Source organism: Marmota marmota, unplaced genomic scaffold (assembly GCF_001458135.2).
Source record: "Marmota marmota marmota unplaced genomic scaffold, marMar, whole genome shotgun sequence".
In the NCBI taxonomy this organism is placed as follows: Eukaryota; Metazoa; Chordata; class Mammalia; order Rodentia; family Sciuridae; genus Marmota; species Marmota marmota.
This window is the reverse complement of record NW_026000136.1, coordinates 297,528-305,971: the sequence shown is the minus strand read 5'-3', so window position 1 is coordinate 305,971 and position 8,444 is coordinate 297,528. Positions and strand designations below refer to the sequence as shown.

The 8,444-nt window shown below is 39.6% G+C and overlaps 1 long non-coding RNA gene and 1 pseudogene across 1 annotated transcript; both read right to left on the bottom strand.

The window, feature by feature from the left end:
- Window positions 1–201: 201 nt before the first annotated feature.
- LOC107155928 lies at window positions 202–3,790 on the bottom strand (annotated as a pseudogene).
- A 163-nt stretch (window positions 3,791–3,953) lies between these two features.
- LOC125611159 lies at window positions 3,954–8,173 on the bottom strand. The gene is made up of 3 exons (XR_007341287.1): window positions 7,278–8,173; window positions 6,825–6,940; window positions 3,954–6,577 (listed from the first exon to the last, which is right to left on the bottom strand). It is a non-coding gene; the product is annotated as an uncharacterized LOC125611159 (long non-coding RNA).
- Window positions 8,174–8,444: the final 271 nt, after the last annotated feature.

Below are 8,444 nucleotides of genomic sequence, written 5' to 3'. Positions count from 1 at the left end.
TGAGATTGATCCTCAGCACCACATGAAAATGAATAAATTAATTAAATCAATGTAAAAGAAGAAGAAGAAGAAGAAGAAGAAGAAGACGACGACGACGACGACGACAACAGAAGGGAAAACAGGAAGAGAGTGAGCTTAAATTGTAGTTTCCAATTCCAAAAAATTTCTGAGAACCACAATTTTCTTTGTATTTGAGATCTCCTATTTCCATGACATATTTAATTGTGTTTTCTGGTTTAACTCTTAATATGCTCTAGTTATTGTTTTATGGAAAAACTAGCTGATATGCCAAATGAGACTTTAAATCAATTAAAATCTTTCATTAAGCATAAAGTCAGTTTCACTTTTGCTACAATCATAGTAAATACAGTTCTTTGTATAAAGGGACAGCCTTTGTTGGGAGTTTAAAATATTCCCAATGGCAAGATGATGAACCTAAAACTCCCCTTGCTGTTTATGTAATAGTGGATTAATCAAATTAAATGCTGTACTCTCTAGAATAAAATAGAATAGAAATAATTTACTCATAAGATTTATATTTAAACCATCTTTATTTATGAAATACTATCCTAAGAATTATAATTCCATTTAGCTTCAATTGGAGCAAAAGTATAATCACTTAAGTAAAAGCAGTTACTTAAAAACTGAAAATGAGAAATGAGTCAAATTACTTTTGAAGAGAGATCAAAAACATAAGGTTCCTATGTGGTTCTGGATGTTCAGTAGCAGGCTCATTTGAAGGTGGAATTAACCCTGAAGTGAACTCACTTCTACTTTCAGAATGCATGGAGAAGATGGGGGTGGGGACGAATCCAGCTCTTGGGGGAAGATAATGAGGAAAACACCTCTGTGAATATACATTTCACATTGGAAATGGAGTGGGTAATTGGCCCCATGTAAAATAATCTCCAGGTGCTCCATACCTGTTTCCTGGAGGAGGTGGAGGAAAAAAGGTCCTCTACTCATGAACCGACTCCTTGGGTCCACTGGAAATAATGCACCTCTGATTGGAGGGAAAGGTGCAAAAACAGAGCCAGAGTCAGTTGTTTGGTTTTCAGCAGGGAGAGGTGAATCAGGCACATTGGAATCACCAAGATTGACTTTGGTATCCTTTCTACTGGATTGCCTTTCTCAAGACATAGGCCCATCCACTATATCCAAAGAAGGCATCTTAGAACTTCTGAGTTCTGCTGGTCCAGATGGTCTACCACAATTAGAATAACATCCATCTTGCCTTTGTAGAGGAAGATGTGGATCAGAATATGGTTGTCCTGGCAGAGGGAGGGATCATCATCCTGCTCCCACATGCCTGTTCCCATGTAGGTGACGGGTCTGATGTAAGAAGATGCTCTCTGAGGACCAGGTAACCTCTCATAGCTTGATTATCTTCTTTCATTGGAATGTCCAGAGGATTCTCTGGGCCCCTTGAGCCTCTTCCTCCTCCCATTGGAACCAAAAGTGAGAGTGTGAGTGGACCCTTCTTTTCCAAATGAAGAGGTGTCACTTCAGATGAAGGCCAACCCACTGGGGAGAAACCATTTGGGGAATGCTTTTGCCAAATGCTGCATCTGAAACATCAAGTGCATATGGATCTTTTTCTGCAAGTTTAAATTTAAGCACCTTTTCCACGTTAATTTTTTTTCCATTGCAAGCATTTTGTTTCATGAAATAACTGAGGTTTCTTTCAGCAATCTGAGCTGCCAACTCACTATTATGTGCTTTGTTCTCAGAGGAAATAATCTACTCCTGACAGGAATGAATGGTTCTCTCCAATTCTTCTTCAAGATATTTGGCTGGCTTTCTGTAGGTCTCCAGCTCTTCAGTTGTATGGCTGATCTTTTCTTCTACTTTGGAAAGTTTCTCCTCTTGCTCCACCCAGTAGTTTTCCTCTACACTCAATTTCCCATGGAGTTTCATTATATTTTCTTGATGTCATTCCATCATGACTTTAAATTTCTGCTGAAGGTACTCATTCTCACTTTCAAGCTGTGTATTTTCTGACTGCAAAGATGCCTGTTCAGTCTTAAGACTTTTAATATGTTCTGTAAGGTCTTCCTTTGTTTTCTCCACTTCAGATAATAAAGTACAATTTTGATTTCTGTCTCCTTCTAAGGTTGCTAAGGAGGCCTTTGGCTTAGCACCATAAAACAGTTTCTTCAAAGTTCCTTTTGGCTGATCATCCAAGTGAGCACCAATTTCTGATTTACTCTTCATTCCCAACTTCAAGTTACCACCATCTGTTTGGGCTTCCATGCTTGGAGAAGAGCTATCTTTCTTCTTCAGCAAACATTCAGTCAGAGACTCCATGTTATTTTCTTTATCACTCAGAACTTGTTCTGCATGTACTCTAGAGTCTTCAAATGTTGGTTTCTCTTTATCATGGAAACATACTTGTTCCCTCCATGCTTCAATTTCCAATTGTAAGATCACTTTCTGAATTTGCTGAAGTTGGGAATTTTCATTCAAAGCCTCTTTTATTGCCAGCTTAAGTCCTTCCTCATTCATTTGAAATAGTCTCAAGTTTGTTTTAGTTTCACCTATTTGTGACTTGAGGGATTCTGATTCACCTTCTAGGGACTTTATCCTTCTTGATATATCCACCATCATTTCATCCTGTTTAGAATGTTTAGTCTTCTGTTCTTTTAGCTCTTTTTCTAGAAAGATTATTTTATTCCCACAGCTAGGTTTGGACCTATGCCACTTTTCATATATTGCCTCCAATTTTTGTGCTTCTGTTGAACCCTTCTCAAAACTGCCATCCTTTAAAGATGACTCAAAGCCTTCATGCTCTTTCTTAACAAGGCTAACTTTCTCAAGTAGTTTACATTTTGTTCAGTTAGTCCAGAAAGTTTTAGAGCCAGCTTTTTTTCTCTTCCCATATAAATCCTGCTTCTAACAGACTGAAAACTTCACCACAAAAAAACGAGAGAACAACAAAAAGTCCAATAGCTGTACACATCACCAACTCCCAAGGAATGCCATAAGAATTAGGGCCTGGCTTCATGTCTTCAGACAATGCTGCCATAACCCTGCATACTTCTTCCAGGACCACCCCTAGTATGGCTGAGGGGCAGCCCTTTGCCCCTCCATCAAGCCAAGACTGCTTTGGCTATTGCCACCACAACCACAGCCTGCCCAGGCAGGGCAAAATGGGCTGTGGACACTCAAGTATTTGGTCAGGAACCCAAATCTGCACCAGGCAATAGAGGAGACCACTGTGAGCCCCTGTGTGGTGGTGGGGGTGGTGGGGAGCTGGGTCAAGGGCTCCCATGAGCCTTGTAGTGCTCAATTGCCCATCTGGGAAGTCTTGGCCCCTTCCCTATCCAGTGCATCCTGAAGGGCCATGGGTTCTGGTGCCTCCCACTCAGCCTGAGAGGAGTCCTCTCCATGCCACCCAACCCTCAGTTTGGTTTAGGCCAGGCCAGGGTGGCGCTTATTACAAAGATTCTATACAGTCATAATATCACTCAGCTTTTATGTCACTTAAATTCTAAAGCTCTCTAAACTGTTTAAACAGCTTTTATGCCATATATTTATATTTGTACCACTTGCCCTTTTGTTTTAATGACTCATTTCTTTCCGTGCCCTTGTCCTCTCCCTTTTTCCTTCCTTCCTTCCTTCCTTCCTCCCTCCCTTCTTTCTTTTTCCCTTCCTTCCCTTTCCTTTTATTAGTGTTGGGGGTTAAACTCCAAGGCCTTCTGCATGCTAGGCCAGCTCACTACCACTGAGCTACATCCTCAGACGTGCTGACACTTTCTACGCAAGTAATCAGAATTATTTCTAAAGAAAAACCCTCATGTTAGACTACTTTAAAAGTTATTTTATCAAGAAATTTGTAATGTTTTGAACAACCCACAATAAAAAATTAAAAAAAAAATAAAAGTTATTTTAGAAGAGCTGCTAATATGGGCACAAATCAGTTATTACAAGTCATTTCTAAAAAGCACAGCATATCTAATGTTCCTAAAAGTAAGGAGTTTAAAACTTTACTTGTTTTTTTTTAATTTTAGTTTTTCTACACTACTATCTATTGAAAAGTCTTCAAAATCTTTTTGTTTCCAGATGTTCTTTTCTTTTGACTTCTCATGGGCTTAAAAACATCTAAGCAAACTGGTCATTATAAATATATAGCAAAGAGAGGAGAGATGTGACTCTTTGAAATAGATGTAGTTCCTGAAGATGAATCATGTTGTTGTTAAGATAAAGAGTTCATTGCTTGATGTATGTAAAAGACATCCAAACATATTTTTTTCCTTCCTAGTTACACTTGAATTGTTGATGAGTCCGATCTAATGTTTGAAGGAAAAGATTCACAAGTAGTCTTTGGCTTTCTGAATATCTCTAAATACATGACAAGTTCAAAGGCATTATGCCACCATGCAGAATTAGACTGATTGTTATTGATACTTACATGGCCAGAGCTGTATTAGGGTAAACTAAAACTCTTATCCTATTCCACAGGATATGAACATCTAGAAACTTCTTAACAAATGTAATTATGTAATTAAGTAATGAATATGTTAATTAGTTTGTGGGGAATATTTCACAAAGTACACACTGTTATCAGAAACAAAATTGTCAATAGGAAGGCCTCGCCAAATGCCAGTGCCATGCTCTTGGACTTCCAGAGCCATCAGCAAGATAAACTTCTTTTCCCTATAATTTACCCAGCCTGATATTCAATAGGGCACCAGAAAACATACTATGTTTCAGAGAGATTACTGGTGAAGGCACACAACTACAAAGCAACACTTCTGGGACTCAAATCAACTCTCTTTAGTTCCAAACCCCAGTAGAAGCAGTTAGCCATCAAGCAAAATACACAAACACCAGGCTGCAGATTCCTCTTTACTTGCCAGTGCTGTTTCTCTCTGGATGGAAAAGTTGCTAAACCAGAGTAGCTTTTCCTCTACAGCACCTGTATCAAAATACTTGCTTTCCAGTCAACTTCCTGAGCCTTTTCCTCATCTCAACATGCAAGTCAATAACACTTTAATTATAGTAATAACAATACTCACTGTAATAGAGTTGTTCTGATTGTTAAGTGGACAATAAGGTGACCCTGGTGTGCAAAGAACAGGACTCACTGAAGATGTCTCACTTGGCCATCCCAAGCACTTAAATGCAGTGGGGAACCTTAGAAGGACTGAACCCACCCATCATTCTGGGCCTGTGGCATGGCATAGTGCCAATGGCTGTTCCAGAAACAGGGAAGTATAATTCTAAACTGACTCTTCCACCAACTAGAACCTCAGGAACATCCTGGGGGACACTGGTCATGAGTATGACTGAGCACCACCAGTGGTTAATAGGGCTACACCATCATACATACAGGAAGTACTCAGAGGAAGCCAGCTGACAGGACTCTGATTTTCCCAGAAGTGTCTCTCCCTGGACAAAGGGAAAACCTAAATATATTGAGTTGTGGTTTATGACCTTCAAGAAATTAACAAGACAGAACAGAACAGAAAAATGTTGTGCATACATGTTCCTTACACTAGTTGTAACTGTCTCATGTGAGCTAACTCAGTATTAAATTTATTCTTCCAAATGCATTGCACCAATACACCAGAATCATTGCACAGAAATTTACCCCCTAATTGGAGCTGTCAGAATAAAGGTGGTTGATAAATACTCATTGTCAATTAAAATACAATGTGGAATGACTTGGGCTTCAATTAAATGTTTCCTAGGAAAGATTCTGTCTCCTCTTCAGTCCAATACAAACTTGTTCCTTTTCCCCTCACAGTCTCTTATCCACATGAGAGTCATAATTCATGCGCCTGGTGCAATCTCAGCAGCTTGGGAGGATGAAGCTATTCAAAATGCTTTGGGTGGTAGAATTAAGAGTGACTTTATTTTCTCCTTTTGCTTACCTGTATTTTGTAAATTTCCTAGAATTTATATCTGTTACTTGGTACAAGAAAAATATATTTCGCACTTCAAAATCAATGTAAAGAAAGTAAAGTTCTAGTGCATGCCTGTAATTCCAACAACTTGGGCCACTGAGGTAAGAGAATCAGGAGTTCAAAGTCAGTCTCAGAAGTTTAGCAAGGTCCTAAGCAACTTAGCCAGACCCTGTCTCACAGTGAAAAATAATAAGAGTTAAGGATGCAGCACAGTGGTTAAGATCCTCTGGATTCAATCCCTGGTACCAAATAAATAAATAAATAAATAAGTGAATCCATCGATAAATAAATAAATAAATAGATTTATATTCCGGATGTTGAAGCAGCCTCCTTCTTTACCCTAACCCAAATACCTTCTCTGGAATGTTCATTGATCCAGAGACAAGATTAGATATTTGCTTCTATTCTACAATCAAGGTCTAATCATTGTAAGTAATAAACTCAAAGATAGGAGAAAGCCACATGTTAGACACTTTTCTCTCTAACTGGGCATGATGTAACAGCTACTCAGTGGCCTCGGGGTCTTGATTCCAGATGAGGTCTTCATAGAGCTGGAGAACTTCCTTGTGGATATCATCATATACTGGGAGGTTTCCCACAGTCACTATCCCCATGTCCATACCAAACGAAAGGCAATAAAAAGAAACGTGAGGCTTTCCAGTGGTGCCCTAAATCAGGGGCAAGAAGGATTACACTTTAGACCACAGTCTTGGTCACAGTGACCTGCCTCTGCAGTTGAAGCCCAAAAGCAACGTTATCTAAGATACACGTGAATGGTGGGTGCATTGAGGGGGTACCTGAATCAAACCCCCTTTACAGAAACTGATCCCAGGCCAGTTAGCCTAAAGGCTATATTTGGGCAAACCCTGCCCTAACTAAGAGCTGGTTTCAGGGTCAAGCAGGCTTTGAACCTACCTTGATTGCATGGTAAAGGAAAAACCCATGCATTGCTTCATGGATAGCGTCCATTCCTCAGAAGAGAAGGACAAGTTGGAAAGACCTCCACTTATTCTGACTCCAGATAATGTTCCCTGGCAAAAATTTTAAAATGTCAAGTGTGTTCTATTTTGCCCAGAGTAGCAATCACATCTCATTAGCTTTTGTTTTTCTTTTTTTACCCTGCTGGTAAAAACATGCTAGTGGAATATATTCATGTTCTACCCTTTCTGTGCAAAATACAGTGTCCAATAATTTTCAGCAGTAGGTCAAACACAAGAAAGAAGAGAGAAAAATTACCATAATGATTGAAGCACTTAGTTATGAGAATTCTTCACAGCTAACAAGACAGTGCCATCATTACCATTCAGAGACCAGATAGAGCAAGTGACACCAGCACAATTAAAGAAACCAAGGCCAACAACAGCTCACCTCATCAGGATGTCAGGACTCTGAGGTCATGCCACTACAGAGCAGATAGACAACTGGCTCCAACTCTGGATTCTGAATTCAATGGACCACCAGATTCTTTGAAACTTAAATTCTCAAAAGGTGCAAAGAAAAGTGGCAAAACTTTTTAGTCAGAGTTTTTTACTTTTTGTTTTGTTTCTGGTGGTACTGATGATAGAACCATAGGGATGCTCTACCACTGAACTATATCCCAAAGCTTTTATTATTTATTTTGAGATAGGGTCTAGTAAAATTGCCCAGGCTGGCCTCAAACTTAATACTCCTGATGCAGTCGGACTTACTGAATAATAAAGATGTTCCATAGCAACAAGCACATTTTTCAATTTTTTTAATACTAGGGAATAAATCCAGGGGTACTTTACTGCTGAGCTATATCCCCAGCGCTTTTTAAGAGGGCCTTTCTAAGTTGCTAAGCCTAGATTCCAGAGTTTCTGGTATTATAGTTTTGCACCACTGTGCCCAGCATAGTACCGACCTCCTTAGTAGGAATTTGAATACACAAATTAAAAATTATAATTCAATGCTTACCACAAGACTTATAATCTAAGCATTTAATGAAGTCAAAAATAAGAAAAAGAAAAACCAACAATCCAACCTCATATATACATTTTTTTTTGGTACTGGGAATTAAACCCAAGGATGCTCCACCAATGAGCCACACCCATGTTCCTTTTTATTTTCTATTTTGAGACAAGATCTCACTGAATTGCTGAGGCCAACCTTGAATCTGAGATCCTCCAGACTCAGCCTCCTGAGTTATTGGGATTATAGGCATGTCCATTGTTGAGAGCCATAGCCAGTCAGAATGATGCCTGGCATTTGCCAGAGGGAATGTTTGAAAGGTGATGCCAGCTAACCATTGAGATGATGATTTGAGTTAAGCTATATATAATTGCTGTGATGCTGGATTGATTGTATTGTATATTTGACCTTTACTGTCGGGCAATGGGGCGGCTCTTGCTGCCTCAGGCGCCTGCTGCTCTGGCTACTTTGGAGTTCTTGTGGGAATTCCTGAGGGTTCGAGTTGGTTGGGGAAGGTCCAGAGGAGGGATTTCCGGTTGGTGTCGTGTGTGTGTGTGTGTGTGTGTGTGTGTGTGTGTGTGTGTGTGCTTGCGTGCCTGGAGGAGC